Here is a 23,147-nt window from a genome sequence, read left to right as displayed (position 1 = left end):
TGAACCTCAGTTGGACTGGGCTTCTCTGACTGTCCAAGTTTTCCCAATAAAGGGGAAAGGTCCTCCAATCCCTCTGTGTCCCTCACCCTCTTTTGTTCTCCCTAGTTTCGCATTTTCTGCTCGCACCCATGCTCCTGCTGCTCTACCAGATACGAAGACAGGAGCCACAAAGAGCAGTTCCTATGCCGTGGTTCAGCCTGCAACTTTGCATCCCCTTTGAACAAACTACCCAGTTTAAGGTGTTTAAAATATGCTTCTAGGATCCAAATATTAAATTATATGTTAATAACCACAAGTACCAGAACTGTGGCCTTATTCGTCTATTGTATGAAGCCACTCCCTTTCTTTATAGAAATGTCACTTTCAACATTTTAAAATGGCATTAAACATATATACTCTGTGTGTGTGTGTGTGTGTTTGTTTAACTGTATGGAGCAACTATAAAGCTCCAATCCCATCGCTAGAATTGCTAGTATCCATTTTGGACACGATTGATATTTCCCACTGGCAGAAAAAATACCGTATGCCATGGAAGATGTCATTGATTGCAAGGGTCCTCTAGAGCTAGTGTCTCCACTTGAAGGCCCCATACTTGATAGCATATTTGTCCCAAATGGTCATGGGAAGGTATTTGTCTTTATGATATCAGTGTCTGGGAGTTCAACTTTCTGGCAATTATAATCAGTATTTCAAGATAATCTCCTAAAGGCTGTGCCTGTATCTGGCTACAAGTGACTTTATCTGATAGCCCGTTGAATTGCTTGATCCTATAGCTTATCTTTTGTGCTCAAGCCTTCCCTTCAGGTTGGTATTCCAGTTACCTTCACAGCTGGAAGGCCATCACAAGGAAGTGCTTCAGTTGCACCTGTTCTTCTTTTGGGCTTCATCTTCTATACAGAATCCTGTCTTCTACAATGTAAATTAGGTCATATTGGGAGGATGTGAGTCTTCCTGAGAGGAAGCTGTCAAGGCTAATTCTCCACTCTGGCACTCCGAGTGCAGAAGATGGGGGCCCGCAAGGATTCTAAAAATTAATACTGGCCACTCCAAGCTTGTATTAAACTGCCAAGGTTGCAGCTTTTCTCTGACCTTGGATTAGTAGATGCTGCCGCCACCCAAGTGCAGAACACCTTTGAGAGCCCAGGAAGGCGCACTTCGGAATTACTTCCTGTGGGGTACCCTCAAGCCCTTTCATCCTCCCCCTCCGGGGAAGAGCTGAGAAAGAAAAACAAAGGAAATCAACTGTTGCCACCAGCTAATTAAACAACATGTGCACAAACCTCTTAGGACACACAAATCCAATTCTGTTCTTAAAAAAAGGTAAATTTTATTAATTAAAAGAAAGAAAATACATCTGGAAACTCAGGCTATTGCTAGATTTAAAAAAAACTACATGAATTAAGCACCTAGAATAGCTTTCTTGAGGTCCAGCTTAAAGGTTACAAGCAAAACAAAAGCACTTGGGGTTAGCACAGAGGAATCCACAAGCCATACAGAAATAAAAGGGATAAACCTAATCGCATCTTCCTAGACATTTCCTGATCTACTTACATATCTGGGGTTTTAAGTGAGTAGTTCTAGGTATGATACTGATGATTTTTTTTCATACCTGGTCCAAGCTTCTTACAGCATAGCTCTGCCCTGTCCGCCTCTCTCTGGAGAACAACAGACAGACAGACAAAGGGGAAGTTTTTTCTCAAATTTAAAAAGCGCTAGCCTTCCCATTGGCTCTTTTGGTTAGGTGCCCACTCACTTTCTTTTACCTATGCATAGCAGTGAGACTTTTCACCCTTTACAGGTAAAGCAAGTAGAGAACAGCTACGAAGAGGGATTTAATAGCTAACTGGCTGGCTGGGTGTCCATAAAAGGGAGCTACCCTTCCCCCCCTTCATTTATCACAGAAGGTCACTAAGATTTTTCTCATGGCTTGAAAAGCTCTGCTCTGAGCTTTCTGACATGCAATAAGCTTTCCCTCTTGCTTTCCACAGCGACTTCATAGTCTCTCATCAGCTGTTCTTATCATTGGTCTACCTAGTTGGCCTGACTTTTAAATTTTTTTACTTCACACAGAATTTAAAAAAGTGTCGATGGTAGTTCTATGGTTGGTACATGTACTTTTCAATTAACATAATCCTTCAAATGTGAATTTTGTTCCTTTTGGTAATGTTCATAATGCTGCTGATATTTTTCTTGCTCGTGGTAGGGAGCGCAACACGAGCTTTGTGTCCCATTATCATTGCAAAATCTCTTGAATAGTTGATTCTCAAGTTCTCACTCACGGGTCTTCTCAGGAAACCCAAATTGAAGGATAAAGTCTCTGAATAGTCAGTCAGCAGCTGTTGTACTTGATTGGTTGTTGGACAGACCTGAGTGTGATTTATTATACACTACAATGTACTTGTAGTCCCCTCCTTTCTAATGCATAAATGTCAGTGCAGATGACCTAGCAGAGGATAGTGGTGGTAATATTCTGCAAGGGGGGGCTTTTTCTGAAATTGTCCCCATTAAATAACTGACACATTGCTAATATACTCTAGTTCTTCATTTGTGGCTAATAGAATAGCTTTTGTGCTGAATGAAATTTTATTTATCATGTCACAGTAGAAACCTTAAGGCCCCAACCAACATTGGGGCCCCATTGTACAAACAGGTGCATGAGACAGTTCCTGCCTCAAAGAGCGCACACATTCACTCCCAAGATGGGCCTTATTCTCATGCAAAAGTTTATAGAGTTCTGGTAGCACAACATGGATGTTTTGTTTGTTTTTTGGGGGGAGGAGGGGGTTTGAATTCTTCCTCAATCTTAAGTCAGACTCATTCTTGTATCAAGAGCCTCACAGCTGGAGTCTGCTGCCATTTGTGTCCTACTAAGTGCTTACTTTCTGCCTTGCCACTCACTCATCTCAGTGAGGCTTTAGGGTTCTGTAGGGTTTCTTACCCTGTGTTACTTTGAGCACCTCTTGGCTGAAGGAAGGGTGTCAGGGGGAGAGGATCATCTCCCATTGCTGTCTGGACATGTCTGGAATAAGGATCTGGTATACTTTCTCCTCAAACTGGGATTGTCTACTGGTCACCCATGGCCATTGTACTGACCCCAAGTATAGGTTATCCATATACAGAGAAAGAACCTGCATTGATGTTGAGTTTTCCCAGGCTTATGATGAAATTGAAATCTTTAATTCTGATACCCATCAGTAGCGTGAGGCATTTAGCTATGTCATAGTCATTGCCTTTCAATATAGGCAGAAAAGTGTGGAGCACAGTACAGATAGAACCTAACTGTTCATTAAGAATTTGCTTTAAAGCAGAGAATTCTGATTTCCTGGAATCCACGTGGCAGTACAATTCCTACCTGGATAAATGTTTGTGATCCAAAGGCTATTATGTGCAATTTATCCTCACACTGCTGATACAATAATGTCCCTAGCCCTTTAGCCAACACAATGATTAAAATGAATGGTTGGCTGAATTCTGACTGGGTCACAAATGGGGTAGATAAACTGTTAATCCGCATTTCCAACACCTCCTGGTGGCTTTCTGGGCAGGAAGCAAGTGGAAAGTTTCTTGTTCCCCTGTTAATTAGGTCCTTTTTAAAAGGGTCCCAGTAAGGATTTAGCAATTGAAGAAGTATCTGATGAACCCTCAGGAAATCTGTTAGCTTTGTCTATCTCATGGAATATAGCTCAGTGGTTTGAGCATTGGCCTACTAAACCCAGGGTTGTGAGTTTAATCCTTGAGGGGGCTACTTAGGGATTTGGGGCAAAATCAGTACTTGGTTCTGCTAGTGAAGGCAGGGGGCTGGACTTGATGACCTTTCGAGGTCACTTCCAGTTCTATGAGATAGGTAATATTTCTGATCTCTTGTGTTCAGACTTTGAATGGTGGTGGCCGTATGTCAACTGTCCGCTCCATACCTTTCTCTTGAAATTAACCTTCCCAGCTACCAGATTTCTCTTTTTTGAGGTGGTCATGCTGACCATTTTTAATTTTACCCCATAGGTTTGCAATCTCTCAAGCACTTTTTAAAAATATTTTCCATGTACTGCTTAAAACCCTTGCTGTACATCAGGATGCCATCTAAAAATAGGTCTCTATGTTATCCATACAGTACTAGACAGCCGCTGCTTGCATTGGTCAAGCCAATGGCAATACAGAGATCCACTCAGAGTTCTCATTTCCCAACTCCTGTTTTGATACCTCATTCTGTGTAGTGTGTTTCACTGCCACAGAAGGAAGGGTCATCACAATGGCATTTGGGACCCCCTTGAATAGAATGATGATGCCGTCTTTTCCCAGGACCCCAAGGTTGTTCCATCAATCCACTCTCAGCAGATCCTTGGTATTGGACCCTCTTTCCCAATGACACCACCTGATGTGGTAACACTGCTGTTGTTCTCTAGTTTCTGAAACATTAGGCATTTCTTCTTGCCTGTTTATGCTTTGTGTTTTCTGGCTGCCTTGGGATTGCTCTGGCTGGCTGCTTCAATCTGCTGAAAAGGCTCTGCCCCAGTGAATCCCCTTTGGTTGTTGATCCATCTCATTACAATAGATAAGGCTCATATCCTCAAGCAAGGTTCATCCTCTGGATATTGCCTCATTTCAGCCTCAATATTATCACTGCATAGCCTTGTCATTATTGCCTGTAAACATTTGCTTTAGGTAATACTTGGCTTGGTCAGATGCAGACATAATATGCTGCTGCAGCTCCTTCCAGCAAATTAAACAATCCAAAAGGGTTTCTCTGGGTTGCTGAACAGCTCTGGTCAAATGTTATTAAAAATTGTCTCCATCCTTTTTCTACGTATTGTGTCTTGAAAATCTGCTGCAGATAAGACTGAGCATGTATTTTCCCTGTAAGTACGCAGTTTCAGTCCTAAATTTATAGCCTTTATTATAGCTTTCTTAGTCTCTATACCCTTTTGTAACCTGGTCTCGGTTTGGTGCTTGAAGCTATAATAACTGGTCTGGTCCTTTCTGATCTGGCTGTACAATAATCCTGAGCTCCTTAGGGAACACTAGGGTACTGAAGTTGCTGTACTTGTAGTTATACAGTTACAGGTCTTCTGATACATTCCTGTATACCACTTAAGTCATTAATAGCGTGTGTCTGATTTTGGCATCACTCTAGAATTGTGGCTCTCTTGCCAGACTGGATCCCCTATATCAGAGATAACTGTTGTCTATTTTGGTCAAATAGATTTGCAGCTGGCCAGTTAAGCATAGACCAAGGGATATTCCATCATCTCCCAACTTCCTGGTGCTTTTTCCTCTAAGTATTAAATTCTTCCATCATTACTCACATTGAGTAGTGCCTTATTCTGTGAGCAGCTCCATTGATTTCAGTGAGAGCTACTTCCAGAATGAAGTACTACTCAATATTAGGAAGTGTGTGAGAATGTAGCCCTGAGTGATCAGCTGCCCATCTGATCTGAGCACAATAACTCTGGTTTCTTCCTCCTGCTAGTCCCTGTTGATTTGAGAACTTCATGTATATCTCTTGTTTTAACCTAAAGAAAAGGTGTCTCAGTATCTAACAGTAAGGTTTCCTGTTCCTCTGCAATTTTTTCTCTATCTTGCACAGACTTCTACAAGTGTCTACCTCCCAGCTTTTCCATGAGATGAATTTCATGAGATTACTGGAGGTTGGAAGGAACATACAAGCACAGAAACGCTCTTTTGAGAATCTTAATGGAACTTCATTGCAGTGCAACTGAAACAGCTACTTATGGTAACTTTTCTCCTGCTGTTCCTTTAATTCTTTGAGCAGGGCTCTCCTTCCTGTGCAGGGTTCATTTGAACCTTCAATTTACTCTTTTGGTCTGAGCTATTTTGACTGTTCCACAGTTTATACAATAAAAGGGGTGTGCCTCCCTTTTATTTATTTTCAGGTCCTCTTTCCAGCCCGCAACCCATTCTTCCTACATGTCAGAGCACCACCGTGGTCTGCCAGATGGGAGCTACCTTGAACAGCTCCCCCAGTGGCCTAATTTGGAACTCTCCCCTTTTTACTTTGAACAAAGTATTTTCTCCTAACATTTTTTCAAAACTATTCTTCTTTAATATGAATATTGTCATACTCTACTATACTCTAAACAAATACCAGGATTGGGAATGTGGCCTCATTTGTCAAAGCCCTACACCTATTTGTCAATATGGAAAAATATTTTTCCAAGGACGCTTTTCTAAATAGCTGTTAAACTCCCGATCTGCCAGATAGTTATATGTATACTCTAGAAACTTATTCACATATAAATACAGATAGCTGGTCACTGCCTCCAGTTATTGAGCTATGGGATCCCAGGTGGCCAGCTAGGATGATGTAAAATAAGTATTCAAAAGAATGCTATCCCTTTCCCCAAATGTACAAAGATACAGTGTGAGATGTCTGCAGAGAGAATAAGTAAAATTCATTAACCTAACTGTTGTGTGTCTTGTCTTTTTTGTTGTCTTTGCACTTCTTATATATCTGATACATGGTGTCTATCTTAGCAACGTTTTTCTGTATTTCTCCTTTCTGTTTAGTTTTCTCTCCCCTCCTCTCCCACGAAGCAACGTATCCTTTCCCTGCATTCCTTCCCTTTCATATTTTCTCTAGTATTCGTCTGCCTAACTGTCCCCTTGCCCACACCTTGCTCTCTCTCATGTTACATAATCTTATTTCCCTTTCTGTTCTCCCTCTTTACATTTTCATCTGTCTCCCTTGTATTCTGTTCTCCCTTCTCTGGATCTCCCCTAAGTCCTTCTTGTATCTTCTCTTCCATTTGAGATCTTCTCTTTCTCTCAACTGGTGATACCCATAGTACTGCCTTCTGTCCTCTCTGGGATTCCCTTTCTTGCTTCTTAAGGCATCTCCTTTTCTCTTTCCTACCCGAAAAAAAGGAGATTTTGCTGGTTGGGAAGCAGATTCTCTTTTATCTGGCCACATGTTTTCTCCATGCATGGGAGGCTGCTACTGCCACTATTCAGAGTGGGTGGGAGGCCAGGTCCCTTCTTTCCCTGCTCCCCAGATGGCCTTCTCTTTTCCCACCTGCTGTTAGGGGGTTGATGCTATTGGGTGTGTGCACGTGCATGCTTCCAGGATTTGATCCTTTCTTGTGCAAGCTTTTGATGGCTGCCTGCAGTTGGGTGGCTCTCTTCTCATGGTCATAGTCCACATTTGCAGATCAGCGTAGGCTGTCATCTTGAGGTTAGGAGGGAGCTTGTGAAGGTCCTAGCATTACAGACAGCAGTCAGAGATGCATATCATTCCCAGATGCAGATCTTTGAGACTCTCCCCAGATTGGGAGAGATTAAAGAGGCTAGGACTTTTCAGCTTGGAAAAGAGGAGACTAAGGCGGGTGTAGCCTGATTTGGGGTATGTTAGTAGGGTTAATTTAATTTACCCACTTAATTTAATTTGATCTAATTGATTTTTAATTAATAATTTTAATAATAATTATTATGGATATTAATTAGTATGGGTTTCGGCTCACCAATTTGTTTGATCAGAAGATAAAGTTCGTCCTGAATCAGGCTTCACAGAGTTTATAAAAGGAACTTCGGGGGTATGACAGGAAGTTTACACTGAAACAGATATAGTCATAAAGACCTTTTATTAAAATCAATGAAGATAGTAAGCAAATGGTAAAAGTTAGAATTGCAGAGTTACACTTATCACAGTTCTTTAAGAGATATATAAGATTATAAGCTGCAAAGTTGATTAATACTCACACCCTGTTTTGATAACCTGGTGTTGGGAGATGTGGTACCACGCCTATGGCAATTTCCGTTTTCACACCTCTGGCAGAGGAAGCTAATGCAGAGCTGTTTATTCTCTGGCTTAACCTATTAAGCCTTAACTGAAATAAATGCAATCTCAGTCTAGTTACCTTAAACTTACAATTTGAAAGAAATAAAATATGGCCTATTAATAGTTAATAGCCGTCGGAAATGAGTAGCATCGATACGTAGTTGAGGCAATGAAGAGTAGACAGGAGCAGATAGGTGGGTAGATTGCCTGTCTAATGGTGAGCTGTCTTGCCTTTTTATAGGGCATTAGTCGGAAATCCTTCCTCTTATGCCCAAATTTCATTCTTCCCCCACAGAAATGTTAGGGTACACTTACCCCATAGGCTAGTATGTATATGCGTATGGATGACAGGTATGTACGCATTTGTGGTGTATCTGTTAGATTTGTGGGCAAAAATCCCCTTTTTCCACCCTTTATTGCTATTGGTTCAGGTAAAGGTCTCTAGACATCTGCGTGGGTGTTTTGTCTAATTTTACTTTTCTGGGTAAGGGTCTCAAAATGTGTTAACTTCGCATTAGCTGAAAATACAGGGTTTTAGCCTGTAGTTAGGTCTCTTGCATTACAGCCAAACTTACTTTTAATATAAAATCTATAAGCCTAATACATCAAATACTCACATTTATAAGAAAGATATATTTATACAGACCAGCAGATTAATCCTTAGGGCTACAGGGGATATGATAGAGGTATATAAAATCATGAGTGGTGTGGAGAAAGTGAATAAGGAAAAGTTATTTAATTATTCCCATAATATAAGAACTAGGGGACACCAAATGAAATTAATGGGCAGCAGGTTTAAAACAAATAAAAGGAAGCTCTTCTTCACACAGTCAACCTGTGGAACTCCTTACTTGAGGAGGTTGTGAAGACTAGGACTATAACAGGGTTTAAAAGAGAACTAGATAAATTCATGGAGCTTAAGTCCATTAATGGCTATTAGCCAGGATGGGCAAGGAATGGTGTCCCTAGATTCTGTTTGTCAGAGGGTGGAGATGGATGGCAGGAGGGAGATCACTTGAGCATTACCTGTTAGGTTCACTCCCTGTAGGACACCTGGCATTGGCCACTGTCGGTAGACAGGATACTGGGCTGAATGGACCTTTGGTCTGACCCAGTACGGCCGTTCTTATGTTCTTTGGTGAACCTGAAGACTGGCTTCAGTGGCTATATTTGTGAATAAGCTGTGAGTGGAAATATCTACACTGTACGCTTTCAGCCCTAGATGTTAAATTTGAAGACTTTATCAATATAAAAGGACTGGAAATGGTTAAATCAAAGGTGGAAATTAGTTTTCACATGTAAAGGGTCTAAAAAAAATCAGATAACCTTAGCGAACTTCCACAGGTGACCGTTCCTCTTGAGTGCTTTGCTTTGCATCCTTTATAATGTGCTTCTAGCTTGTGTGTGTAATTTCCTAGCTTCCTAAAAAAGAAACTGGAAAAAACAGAAATTCCATCATGTGGCATCATATTGACACCCACATGGATCACCAACAGGGAACTTGGAACCTTTTGATCCACTATCCCTTGAGCTAACAGAGTAACTGAAAGAAATAGCAGATTGTCATCATCTGAGGACCAGCATTAGAGATGGATGAGAGATGTATTTTGCCAGGGGCTTTCACAGATATTTGCTCACAGAAGAGTAATGATGAGACTCAGGAATCTTCAGGTCCATTCCAGGCTCTGTGGGGGAGAGTGCTCTAATGGTGTCAGACCCTTGTGCATATTTTTCTCAAGCTTGACCGCTTCTGCCCTGTCCCCTCCACTGTGACTCTGTCCCAGTCCTGTCTCTTCCCCAACCCTGGGTCCTCATCCCAATCCCAACCTCCTTTCCATCACTCCTGATCCAAGTCCCAGTGTCCCCCCTCACGCTAGTCCCAATCTGACCCTACTCCTCCCAATGTACTCCTTTCTTTCCCTCCAGGCTGGCTCTCATCCCCTCTGCATTTAAGTCAGGCAGCTTCTGCAGTGCTGCCTGAGCATCAGCAAGAGGGTCACTGAGAGCACGGGAGAGCCAGTTTCCCTGCTCTCAGTTCTGCTGCCAGCCCCACCCCAGCCTGGAGAAGCAACTACAGGGAAAATCTTGCTTTGCCCTGTAGCCCTCAGCTAGATGGAGTGTTCTTAGTTATCCTGAAGGCTAGTCTGTACTAGAATGGCTACAGTGGCACAGCTGTACCGATGAAGCTGTGCCACTGTAGCGCTGCTAGTGCAGACACTCTATGCCGATGGGAGAGAGTTCTCCCATTGGCATAATTACTCCACCTCCCCAAGCAGCGGTAGCTATGGCAGTGGGAGAGCTTCTCCTGCTGACATAGCGCTGTCCATACCAGTGCTTAGGTCAGTATAATTTACATATCGCTCAGGGGGTGGCTTTTCCACACCCCTGAGCAACCTAAGTTATGGCAAGGTAAGCACTAGTGTGTACAAGCTGTGAGGGAATGAGGCATGCACAGTCTGGTCAGCACCAGGAGCTGTGAAAGGTGAAAGCATGTTCAATGAGAATGGAATGTATGGAGAATTTTATCTGCTAAAATCTAAGAAGTCTCTATTTAGCTTGCACAAGCTGAGATTATCCAAAGGTTTATTATTTGGCTAAATTGGGACAGATTTTCATGGGGCTGGCAAAAGGCACAAAGACACACAGGCCAGTCCCTGGCCAAATTTCAAACCTCTGCTTCAAAGCCTGGGGACACTAGCACTATTTAAAGAAATGGTTGCCAGAAATTTTTAATAGGCAGACAAAATCATTTCTCCTAGTCTAATTCTCGGAAATGGCTGAACTGATTTGTCTGAAATTTTCCAGAAATAGTTAGCATGTGGCAAAAGTTCAACCCAAATGGTTAATGTTTGGCAAAGTTATAAGCAATGGAAAACAAGATCTTATAATGGTAAATGTCAGGCAACCTTAAAAATAGGTGGTGCTACCAGCCCTTCCTGTATATAGGTTGTGAGGGTTTCCTACACACTTAGGACTTCCAGTATTCCTAGCAGGAGGAATATGTCTCCATGGTATTTTGTGTTGCTATTTTGTTCAGATGCTCTGATTCAGCAAAACACTTAAATATGTGCTTAACTTGTAAGCTTAGGTCCTTTTAAGTGCTTTACTGAATTGAGGATATCATCTTGACACTGTAGTGTCTCCTCCTTCAGAGGAAGTTGCAAAAGATTAAAGCTTTTCTCCCTTTGGTGGGGGGAAGATAAGGTAAGGCCCTGATCATGCAGACACTTAAACATGTTTAGCGCTAAACAATGGAGTAGTTCCATTGAAGTCAATGCGATCTGCTATTGTGAATAACATCAGATTCATGACCAAGTTCTCATATATATTGATATTGCATTATTGTACAACCTCTGATGGCAATACCAGAGATGATATTAAATACACAAAGGATTGCTTTGATTCCTGCATTCAATTTATTAGCCAAACAAACTTTGTGTTTGGTGCGGACATGAAAATTGGGCTTAATTTATTTTCATTCACTGCCTCAGCCAATACAATTTGAAATGGTGAGAGCCTAGTAATTTATTATTCATTGTAAGTAGTGTTACTGAAAAACCTGTTATACAGAACTATTACATGATATACATGGTCTCCCACTTGTTCTTGTCAGAAGGATATAGCAATGGAGTACTTCTGTTCTAATTTGATTATCTGTTAGTTGGAGCTTAGATTCAATTATGAACCTGTGAATAGTCTCATTGACATCAATGGAATAATTCAGACAATAATAATTGTACTCTAGATCTATTTGCATTCCTTCTTTATGCGTTTAAGCTTGTGTCATAGCCGGGGGGAAGAGATTGGACATAAGGAAGACGGGGGGGATGGATACTAGACTAATAGGTCATACTGGCTGTACAGTGTCCGTACCAAATCGGATAACAAATAGGAGGGAGGCTAAACGGCATAAATTAAGATGTTTATACACCAATGCGAGAAGCCTAGGTAACAAAATGGAGGAATTGGAGCTCCTGGTCCGAGAAATGAGACCGGATATCGTAGGAATAACCGAAACGTGGTGGAACGGTAGTCATGACTGGAGTACAGGTATGGAAGGGTATGTGCTGTTTAGGAACGACCGGAACAAAGGTAAAGGTGGGGGAGTAGCATTGTATGTCAATAATGAGGTAAACTGTAAAGAAATAATAAGTGATGGAATGGATAAGACGGAGTCTGTCTGGGCAATACTCACATTGGGTAAAAAAACTACTAGAGCCGCCCCTGGGATAGTGCTTGGGGTGTGCTATAGACCGCCGGGATCTAGCCTGGATATGGACAGGGAACTCTTTAATGTTTTTAGGGAAGTAAATACTAATAGGAACTGTGTAATCATGGGAGACTTTAACTTCCCGGATATAGATTGGGGAACAAATGCTAGTAACAATAATAGGGCTCAGATTTTCCTAGACGTGCTAGCTGATGAATTCCTTCATCAAGTAGTTGCTGAACCGACGAGGGGGGATGCCATTTTAGATTTGGTTTTGGTGAGTAGTGAGGACCTCATTGAGGAAATGGTTGTAGGGGACAACCTTGGCTCGAGTGATCATGAGCTAATTCGGTTTAAACTAAATGGAAGGATTAACAAAATTAAATCGGTGACTAAGGTTTACGATTTCAAAAGGGCTAACTTTAATAAATTAAGGCGACTAGTTAGGGAAGTAGATTGGACTAACATATTTATGGATCTAAAGGCGGAAGGCGCCTGGGATTATTTCAAGTTGAAGTTGCAGGAGCTGTCGGAGGCCTGTATCCCGAGAAAGGAAAAACGGATCGTAGGCAGGAGATTTAGACCGAGCTGGATGAATGAGCGTCTCAGAGGGGCGATTAAGAAAAAGCAGAAAGCGTACAAAGAGTGGAAGAGGGGAGGGATCAGCAAAGAAACCTACCTTATTGAGGTCAGAGCATGTAGAGATGGAGTGAGAAAGGCCAAAAGCCGTGTAGAGTTGGACCTTGCGAGGGGAATTAAAACCAATAGTAAGAGGTTTTATAGCCATATAAATAGGAAGAAAACAAAGAAAGAAGAAGTGGGACCGCTGAAGACTGTAGATGGAGTGGAGATTAAGGATAATCTAGGCATGGCACAATGTTTAAACGAATATTTTGCATCGGTCTTTAATGAGGCTAATGAAGGGTTTAAGAATAGAGACAGCGGGACAGAGGGGAATAAAGGAGGGGGGTTTGACATTACAGTACCCGAGGTAGAAGCCAAACTCAAACAGCTTAACAGGACTAAATCGGGCGGACCGGATGATCTTCATCCGAGAATATTAAAGGAACTGGCGAGAGAAATTGCAAGCCCGTTAGCGATAATTTTTAATGAATCTGTAAACTCGGGGGTGGTACCGTTGGACTGGAGAATAGCTAATGTGGTTCCTATTTTCAAGAAGGGGAAAAAAAGTGACCCGGGTAACTACAGGCCTGTTAGTTTAACATCTGTAATAGGCAAGGACTTGGAAAAAATTTTGAAGGAGAAAGTGGTTAAGGACCTTGAGGTCAATGGCAATTGGGACAAATTACAACATGGTTTTACGAAAGGCAGATCGTGCCAAACCAACCTGATCTCCTTCTTTGAGAAAGTAACAGATTTTTTAGATAAAGGAAATGCGGTGGATCTAATATACCTCGATTTCAGTAAAGCGTTTGATACGGTACCGCATGAGGAATTATTGGTTAAATTGGAAAAGATGGGGATCGATATGAAAATCCAGGGGTGGATAAAGAACTGGTTAAAGGGGAGACTGCAGCGGGTCGTACTGAAAGGTGAACTGTCAGGTTGGAGGGAGGTGACCAGTGGAGTTCCTCAAGGTTCGGTTTTGGGTCCGATTTTATTTAATCTATTTATTACTGACCTCGGAACCGAATGTAGAAGTGGGCTGATTAAAGTTTGCGGATGACACAAAGTTGGGAGGTATTGCCAATTCGGAGAAGGATCGGGATATCCTGCAGGGAGACTTGGATGACCTGGTAAACTGGAGTAATAGTAATAGGATGAAATTTAATAGTGAGAAGTGTAAGGTGATGCATTTAGGGATGACTAACAAGAATTTTAGTTATAAGCTAGGGACGCATCGGTTGGAAGTAACGCAGGAGGAGAAGGACCTCGGAGTCCTGGTTGATCGCAGGATGACTATGAGTCGGCAATGTGATGTGGCCGTGAAAAAAGCTAATGCGGTCTTGGGATGCATTAGGCGAGGTATTTCTAGTAGGGATAAGGAGGTGCTGCTTCCATTATACAAGGCGCTGGTGAGACCTCATTTGGAGTACTGTGTGCTGTTCTGGTCTCCCATGTTTAAGAAGGATGAACTCAAACTGGAACGGGTACAGAGAAGGGCTACTAGGATGATCCGAGGAATGGAAAACCTGTCGTATGAAAGGAGACTCGAGGAGCTCGGTTTGTTTACCCTAACCAAAAGGAGGCTGAGGGGGGATATGATTGCTCTCTTTAAATATATCAGAGGGATAAATACCAGGGAGGGAGAGGAATTATTTCAGCTTAGTACTAATGTGGACACGAGAACAAATGGATATAAACTGGCCGTCGGGAAGTTTAGGCTTGAAATTAGACGACGGTTTCTAACCGTCAGAGGGGTGAAGTTCTGGAATAGCCTTCCGAGGGAAACAGTGGGGGCGAAAGACCTCTCTGGCTTTAAGATTAAGCTTGATAAGTTTATGGAGGGGATGGTTTGATGGGATAATGTGATTTTAGTCAATAAGTCAATAACGTGCCATCCCTGGTAATTAGTATCAATGGTCAATGTGGGTCTGGCTGGAGAATCTTGCCCGCATGCTCGGGGTTCTGCTGATCGCCATATTTGGGGTCGGGAAGGAATTTTCCTCCAGGGTAGATTGGCAGAGGCCCTGGAGGTTTTTCGCCTTCCTCCGCAGCATGGGGCAGGGGTCACTTGCTGGAGGACTCTCTGCGACTTAAAGTCTTTAAATCATGATTTGGGGACTTCAACAGCTGAGTCATGGGAGAGAATTATTCGAGGAGTGGGTGGGTCAGATTTTGTGGCCTGCATCATGCGGGAGGTCAGACTAGATGATCATAATGGTCCCTTCTGACCTTAAAGTCTATGAGTCTATGAGCTTATTCCATAAAACCTTGTTTTGAAAAAATAACATTTACTTCTGTCTTAATATCCAAACAATGCAAACTAAAAAGGGCCAAATCCTGACCATATCTATTCAGAAATATAGCTCTTATAATCCCCCAAACTTTGCCATATCCCAAATCCCCAACAGTCTGACCATCATTAATATGGCCATAGTGTGTTTTTTGTTTTGTTTTTTGTTTTTGTTTTTTGTAACTGACCCCACTGCAGGGAGTCACTGTCAGTGCTGTGGTACAGTTCATTTAATATTTAATAGTGGGCTGGGTGTACCATACACACAGAGGAAAGCACTCAAGGCATTCTCAACACTAGGCCCTTCAGATTCTTCTAACTCTCAGTGGGTTTCCACAAACACTCTCACAGATGATGATGAATAGCAAGTGAGTGCTTTACTAGTGCTGTCAGAAATAAACAGTGCAATTAGTCTAGGCACAATTGCTTTAAGTTACAATAAAAGATTAACCGACAGCCCCAAAGGCAGTCCAGTGCAGTAGTATGAAAGTATCTATCCTCAAAAAGAAGAGCAATGAGGACCCGAGGAATTATAGACCAGTCAATCTAACTTCAATATCTGGAAAGATACTGAAACAAATTATTAAACCATTACTTTTTAAGTACCTAGAGGATAACAGGGTGATAAGGAATAACCAACATGGATTTGTCAAGAACAAATCATACCAAACCAACCTAGTTTCCTTCTTTGACAGGTTCACTGGGCCTAGTAAATAGGGGGAAAGCAGTAGATGTAATATATCTTGATTTTAGGAAAGCTTTTGACACAGTGCCACATTACATTTCCCTTGTTTGCTTATAAGATCTGTTGTCTAGATGAAATTACTATAAAGCAGGTGCACAAATGGCTGAAAAACTGTACTTAAAGAGTAATTATCTATGGTTCATTGTCAAACTAGGAGGACATGGAATCCCACAGGGGTCTGTCTTGGGTCCAGTACTACACTGTTCAGTATTTTCACTAATGACTTGGATAATAGAATGGAGAATATGCCATCAAGCTAGGAGGGGCCGCAAGCACTTTGGAGGATAGAATTAGAAATCAAAAGAACCTTGATAAATTGGAGAATTGATCTCAAATCAATAAGATGAAATTCAATAAAGACCAGTGCCAAGTACTGCACTTAGGAACGAAAAATCAAGTGCACAACTACAAAATGGGGAATAACTGGCTAGGTGGTAGTACTGCTGAAAAGGATCTGGGGGTTACATTGGTCACAAACTGAATATGAAGCAGCGTGATGCAAATGCAAAAAAGGCTAATATTCTGGGCTGTATTAACAGGAGTATGTAAGACACGGACATGGGAGGTAATTTTTCCTCTCTACTTGGCAGTAGGGAGACCTCAGCTGGCATACTGTGTCCAGTTTTTGGAAACCATAATTTAAGAAAGATGTGGACAAATTGGAGAGAGTTCAGAGGAGAGCAACAAAAATAGTAAAAGGTTTAGAAAACATGACCTATGAGGAAAGGCTAAAAAAAAAAACCTGGGTTTGTTTAGTCTTGATTAAAGAAGATTGAGGGTGGACCTGCTGCCAGTCTTCAAATATGTTAAGGGATGTTATAAAGAAGATGATGGTCTGTTGTTTTCCATGTCCACTGAAGGAAGGACAAGAAGTAATGGGCTTAATCTGCAGCAAAGGCGATTTAGGTTAGATATTAGGAAAAGCTTTTTAGTTATAAAAGTTATAAAGCTCTAAAATATACTTCCTAGGGAGGTTGTAGAATCCCTGTCTCTTGAGGTTTTTAAGAACAGGTTGGACAAACACCTGTCAGGGATGTCTAGGTTTATAGGTACTGCCTCAGTGCAGGGGATGGACTAGATCAGCGGTTCTCAAACTGTGAGTCGGGACCCCAAAGTGGGTCGGGACGCCATTTTAATGGGGTCGCCAGGGTTGGTGTTAGACTTGCTGGGGCCCAGGGCCAAAGCCCAAGCCTCCTTGGGTGGTGGGGTTCAGGCTTTGGTTTTAACCCTGAGTGGCAGGGCTCAGATTACAGCCCTTGAGCTTTGGCTTTGCCCCCCGCAATACCCTGCCCAGGATGGCAGGGCTCAGGCTTTGGTCCCACCTCCTGGGGTCATATAGTAATTTTTGTTGTCAGAAGGGGGTTGCAGTGCAATGAAGTTTGAGAACCCCTGGACTAGATGACCTCATAAGGTCCCTTCCAGCCCTATGTTTCTATGATTCTATGAAGGTGGAGCTCCTCTGGTCTACTGACAGAGATACTCACCCACAGCAGCCCTCTCCTGAAGGCCATTGTTCAATGGCCTGTAGGTCTGCCAGCAAGAGCCCAGTCCTTTCATCTGTCTTGTTTGGACCCATCCACATGGATCCCCACTTTGCAAGTCACTCCCAAACATTCACCTGTCATGGCTACTGCTTGCCCTCTTGCCAGAAACAAGCTGTTTTGCAGCCTTTCATCACAGCTGCCAATCTGCTTGGCCCTCTCTTTGCAATCAGATTTCAGGCTGCTGTCTGCAACCTTTTGCTCCATCACCCATGCACCCTCTGCCTTCCTGTGACCTCTGGTAGTAGTTCCCTTCCCTATCTTGGAGGGATTATGGAGCCATCTACGAGCCGGATGTTGCATGAGAGATTAATACAGTATCCAGTAATGAGCCACCAGGTTCATTACAGTTCAAAGAGCATATGGAGTGATTCATGCACCTGCAATAAATGCACTCTTTTTCCCTTCACCCATGACCAATTTTTCACAGATCCCAATTCTTTTTCTCTCCTCCTGCACAGACAGTAGGGTGCTACAGCTTCCCTGAGAGTCAAGTAAGCCATGTCCAAAGGCTTCTGGGTGTCTAATTGAAATGTAAATTAAACAAAGAGAGAAACAAGGCGAAAGTCCTTTAATGTAGCATATGTCCAGAGCAAAATGGCAAAGGCGCGCGCACCCATCCCCCCCCCCCCCCACACACACACCATTTAAAGTTTTCAGACTTGATTTGAAGGACACCAGGGATGTGGAATACAAAAGGATATTTCCTCTTGAGTACATGATAGTGGAAAGGTAAACCATCGATCTCCTACCCAGCAATGAGTACCACTGAAGTCAGAGTCTCCATACAAGCATGAACTCGATCAGATTCTAGGATTGGGGTCCAACTTTCAGTATTTTAAGTTTTTATGAGTGTCTCAAATCCCTTTTCCCCCCAAGCTGATGGACATCTCATGTGTGAATAGACTGGGGGAATCTTACTTATGAAAAAAACCTATATTAGCTTTATTTTCCTGAGGGAGCACAACTGAGAATTAGAGTGAAGCCATGACTGGATTGAGCATAGTCAACTTCAGTACATGTAAATTAAAGTTACTGTGCTGCCCCACCTTCTTTCAGTATGTAAATATTTTGGGTATTGGATAGTGACAGATCAAAAGGTATGAAGTTTGTGTCATAGGCATTCATCTTCAGTACAGATTAACAATTTTTTTTAAAAACTATAATTGTGTAAACATTGGTGATAAACAGATCAGGTACATGAGGACTACATTTTGGAATTAATCCATGTCACAAAGACATGCTTTCCTCAAGTCTTTATGTAGGGGGTCATTTTTAGCTCTCTATAAAAGTGATTTTGCATCTCATATACCCATGACAGTTCTCTTTGTGCTTTAATTTCTTTAATTTCCTTTTTCTTAATGGGGGGAATAGAATTCCATTACAGAAGCATCTGTCTGTAGTAAATCATAAAATCCTTTATGTGGTATAACATGGACTCCAAATAGAGAATACACATGTAAAAATATTTAAAACACCTGAAAGCTGATGGAATCATTTATTGACAAGTTTTATTTACAACTGATATGAAGGCTTTTGTATGCAATTCTCCAGAAGATTTCACTGTGGTTTCTCCAGACAGAAGGGCCATGAGATCAAGTTTTGTCTATGTAAAATTCCATGCACCAAACCTTTATTAATGCAACATTAGGGCTGAGACATAAGGCTTTTTAAAGTCAGAAAAAGCAGAGTTAAGGCCAAAATTTTAACTTGGTTCTGCTATATCTCTTTACCATGTAGAAATCAGTATATCTTTATATCAGTAGAAATACTTTGTTAAATAATATAAATTGGAAATAGTTAGGGTAACCTGACATATTAGCTCACGTCAGAGAAATTACTATGTTCCTATAGCATGTTTAAACAGTTTAGGAAGCCTGCCTCAAGCTCTTTTGGACTTACTGAACTCCTGAGAAAGCTGACGTGTTGGCCTTATGAATCCCATGGAATTGCTACCATACACATAACAAACTGATACCAGTAAATCCATAACTTTCACCGTCCCTCAAAACTAGCCAAAGGCAGAAGACCTTACCAAGACCACCAGAATAAAGCAAAAATTGATTTTCTAGATCGATCCATATTGGAATTCTGAGCCCCAAAAGAAGAAATTTAAAACACTTTCAAGAAGTGAAAGCTCTTTCTTTCCTATTCCCCCAATCTGATTTTGTGATTAGACTTTATGGAAATGTTTAGGCAACTCTGACATGAGTGTTACTGTGATTGGAGAAATGAGGGTAGGAGGTGTCATAGTCTTCTTTATAATGGGAAGCTGCCTCAGCCCTAAATCTGAAGGCACTAACATGTCTCCATAATGCTTCTGTGCATACAAGGAACAATGTCAATGTTCATAACTTCAAAACTACTGAATGATTTTATTAGTGCATAGCTTATTCCTTAGATCTCATTAACAACCTATCTCAATCCTGCAATCTGATCTGCGCAGGCAAGACATTTATGTCTGCACAGAAGTCCGTGGGTCTCCAAACAAGCATGGGAGTCCATCTGTGTGGATCAGATTGCAGGATTGGGGCCCAATTTTCAGTATTTTAAATTGTGTGTCCCAAATACCTGACTGGAAAATGTACAGAAAGCATGTGTCTTCTGTTTATAGATGTAGGACTCAAAAACTGGCTGACCCAGTTTTCTTCAAAATTTCCAAAAGACATTAACTTCAAAGCTGAGATCAAGCATGGACAATTTCAACCCCAAATGAATTACTTGACAAAGTTATGAGCAATCTGGAAAAGGTGGGGTATTATACCAGTAATAAAAGCCAGAACCCAGACTTCATGTGTTTCTACATTAACTAGTCAGACGTGTGCATGCACACACATACAAGCAGCTATTGAGTCAAATAAAAACAGGTTAACTACACTTGATTAAATTGTTTAGCAGCTATTTCCCCCCTTTTGATATTTTTATAAAGCATTTTATTTTTACCAACTCTGTCCTTTACTGAACCATATAAAATTAAAGGGCAAAACCCATAATGAAAGCAAGCCTTATACTATATTTATAACATTATAAAACTTGTGTTTTATATTTTGCTCTTAAATTCATGTACTATAGACTACAACACTTCAAATATGGGACAATATCATTTACCACTGAAGACCTAGTTTACCAATGGATTTTTCTTTATGAGCTTATGAGCAACAGGGATGTATAAAACTTGATGGAAACATACGTCTGCTGGTCTCAATTAGTCATTGATATGTTCTTCTTTTCTATTATATTATTTAAGGCAGGGGAGAGCACTTTAAGTACTTCAACCCATTTAACCTTAATTGCTTGGTTTTAATAGACATTTAATAACTAAAGGAACCAAATTATATCATGAATTAGGCTTTACTAATCTTAATTAAAAGCTCTCCTTTGTAATCAGAAACAGCCTCAGCTGAAAACAGTAAGCCTTTCTTAAATGTTTTGTTTAAAAAACTGAAGCCTGTTTGATAATAGTTGTTTAGACTGAACATGGTAACCCATTTCTGTAGATATATTGCACTTAATTTAAAACAATGTCTTCACCTGGTTTTGTTTCACTTCTTGGCTGTCAGTGTTTGTTTTCAGGGGAATGGCAAACACTTTTTCTGCAGTAATTTAAAGGAATATTGGTGCTCTTTGTTTTTGAAATCTTATGGAGTCACAGATCACGAAATTAACATGTGAATTAATATAAATATTAGCTTCCTGCATTTTTATATCCCCAAGTGAACGCTTGTCAGCCACTTAAATTCAATGGATTACTGGGTATATAATTACAAGTTCTAATAATACGCTCATTAATCCATTTAGTTTAACATCAAACTGTATATAGGCAGTTGATTATGGACTTCATCCTGCACTCCTTACCCAGACAAAACTCCCACTAAAATCTGTGACATCAGAGAACTAAGGCCCCAAATGTGTGCAGACCCCTAGTGACTTCAGTGGAGCCCATGCAGGCACAGGGACCTATCTGTTACTTGTGAGATCAGGGCCTAAATTTGTATATACTGTAAGGGCCAGATCCAAAGCCTGTTGAAATAAATGGAAAAGCTCCCTCATTCTTCAATTGTGCTTTTGATCTAGCTATGTAAAGGGATCATTACGTTGCAGTATTGTCATTATGGGAAATATGCCCCAATCTTTTGATTATATTCTTATTTATTATTTATATTGGGGTAGCAGGTAGCGACCCAGTCATGAATCAGGGCCCTCTTGTTCTGGGCACTGTACAAACACATCATGGAAAACGGTTTGCTTTACTCAAGTCCTCATCTTAACATATTTTATTAGAATGTAGCTTTTTTGCTGGATATCGGAGATTTTCTTTCATGACACGTTGTAATCATTAATGCTACCAGACAACATGATGGTATCTCAATCTTAATTTGCATTACTCCTAATTATACCAGTTGTGAGTAATCTGCTTGCATAAACTAAGTGTAGATCCATTGCCTTTTGCACTGATCCTCATAGATGTCCATGTGCTTTCAAATATCTGCTGAAAGTCATTTGTATTAGTCATGCAGATGTGCAGAACTTCTTGAATAGGAGTCCCACATCAGCTCAGTTATTAAATCTTTGGAACACATTTTAAGCTTTCTTATAACTTGCTGTTTAATGTCTAGCTTGTTAGGGTCCATGAGTAGTGGACATATAACAATTGTTAAATTGTATCCATTAGAGATAGACAAGGTCAAGGTGTTCTAAATCTAGGTTCAGATATAGTGTTCTGGTTTGGATCCACCTCTTATACTGATGTATATGCTTTTCAATACCAACATTTTGTTAGAATTTGAGGTGGAAAAGGAATATAGTTGCATACAGAAGTGATATAGAGCACATCTCCCTATAGAAATGTCCTATAAAATCAACTGCTTCTAAATGCCTCATTGCCCACACTCCTGTGCAAATGTAATAAGAGAATGAATGTTTGTATATATAGAGAGAACTAAGAGAATCCTTAACATGTGAAAACGAGTAACCATGTAACCCTACCCCTCATCAGCAATTGTTATTCTGTTGCTGGTTGTCATCTCTTCCTGTGCTGTGTTGGCCAAGATTTGCAAAAGTGGTTAGTGCTTTTGGGTGCCCAACATTGGACAACTTAAAGCAGCCTGACCTTCCTAGGGTGGGAGTTCAGCATCTTTAAGGAGACTCTGGACAGGCACCAAAAATCCCTAAGCATTTTGAAAATCTTGATGGTGACATTAAATGGGTAAAATTTTCAAAAATTTTCAAATTTTCACATTTTCAAAACTGACTTAGCCTAAGGGTATGTCTACACTACGACATTAGATCGAATTAATAGAAGCCGGTTTTATAGAAATCGGTTGTATACAGCCGATTGTGTGTGTCCCCACATAAAATGCTCTAAGTGCATTACGTCGGCGGACCGCGTCCACAGTACCGAGGCTAGCATCGACTTCCGGCGCATTGCACTATGGGTAGCTATCCCACAGTTCCCGCAGTCTCCGGCGCCCATTGGAATTATGGGTTGAGATCGCAATACCCGAATGATGCAAAACAGTGCCGCGGGGGGTTCTGGGTACATTGCGTCAGGCCCCTCCCCCTCCGTCACAGCAACGGCAGACAATAGATTCGCGCCTTTTTTTCCTGGGTTACCTGTGCAGACAACATACCACGGCAAGCATGGAGCCCGCTCAGCTCAGCTCACCGTCACCATATGTCATCCGGGTGCCGGCAGACGTGGGACTGCATTGCTACACAGCAGCAGCAGCTAACTGCCTTTTGGCGGTAGACGGTGCAGCATGACTGGTAGCCTTCATCGGCGATCTGGGTGCTGGTAGCTGTGGGGCTGGCAGCCGTAGGGCTGCACTGCACCAGCCCCTTTTGCCTTTTGCCTTTTGGCAGTAGATGGTTTATTACGACTGGTAACCGTCCTCGTCGTACAGCAGTGGCTATCAATCATTGGCACCTGGGCAGACATGCTCTGT

The 23,147-nt window shown here is 41.5% G+C and overlaps 1 protein-coding gene across 1 annotated transcript in view; it reads left to right on the top strand.

Moving 5' to 3' along the window:
- SCUBE1 (signal peptide, CUB domain and EGF like domain containing 1) overlaps positions 1-23,147 on the top strand; it is a 314,156-nt gene that overhangs the window by 7,031 nt on the left and 283,978 nt on the right. The gene's annotated exons all lie outside the window — the stretch shown is intronic.

The sequence above is a fragment of the Emys orbicularis genome, chromosome 1 (assembly GCF_028017835.1).
Source record: "Emys orbicularis isolate rEmyOrb1 chromosome 1, rEmyOrb1.hap1, whole genome shotgun sequence".
Taxonomy (NCBI): domain Eukaryota; kingdom Metazoa; phylum Chordata; order Testudines; family Emydidae; genus Emys; species Emys orbicularis.
Note: the sequence above shows the minus strand (reverse complement) of the source record. Positions and strands in the feature narration are given on the sequence as shown.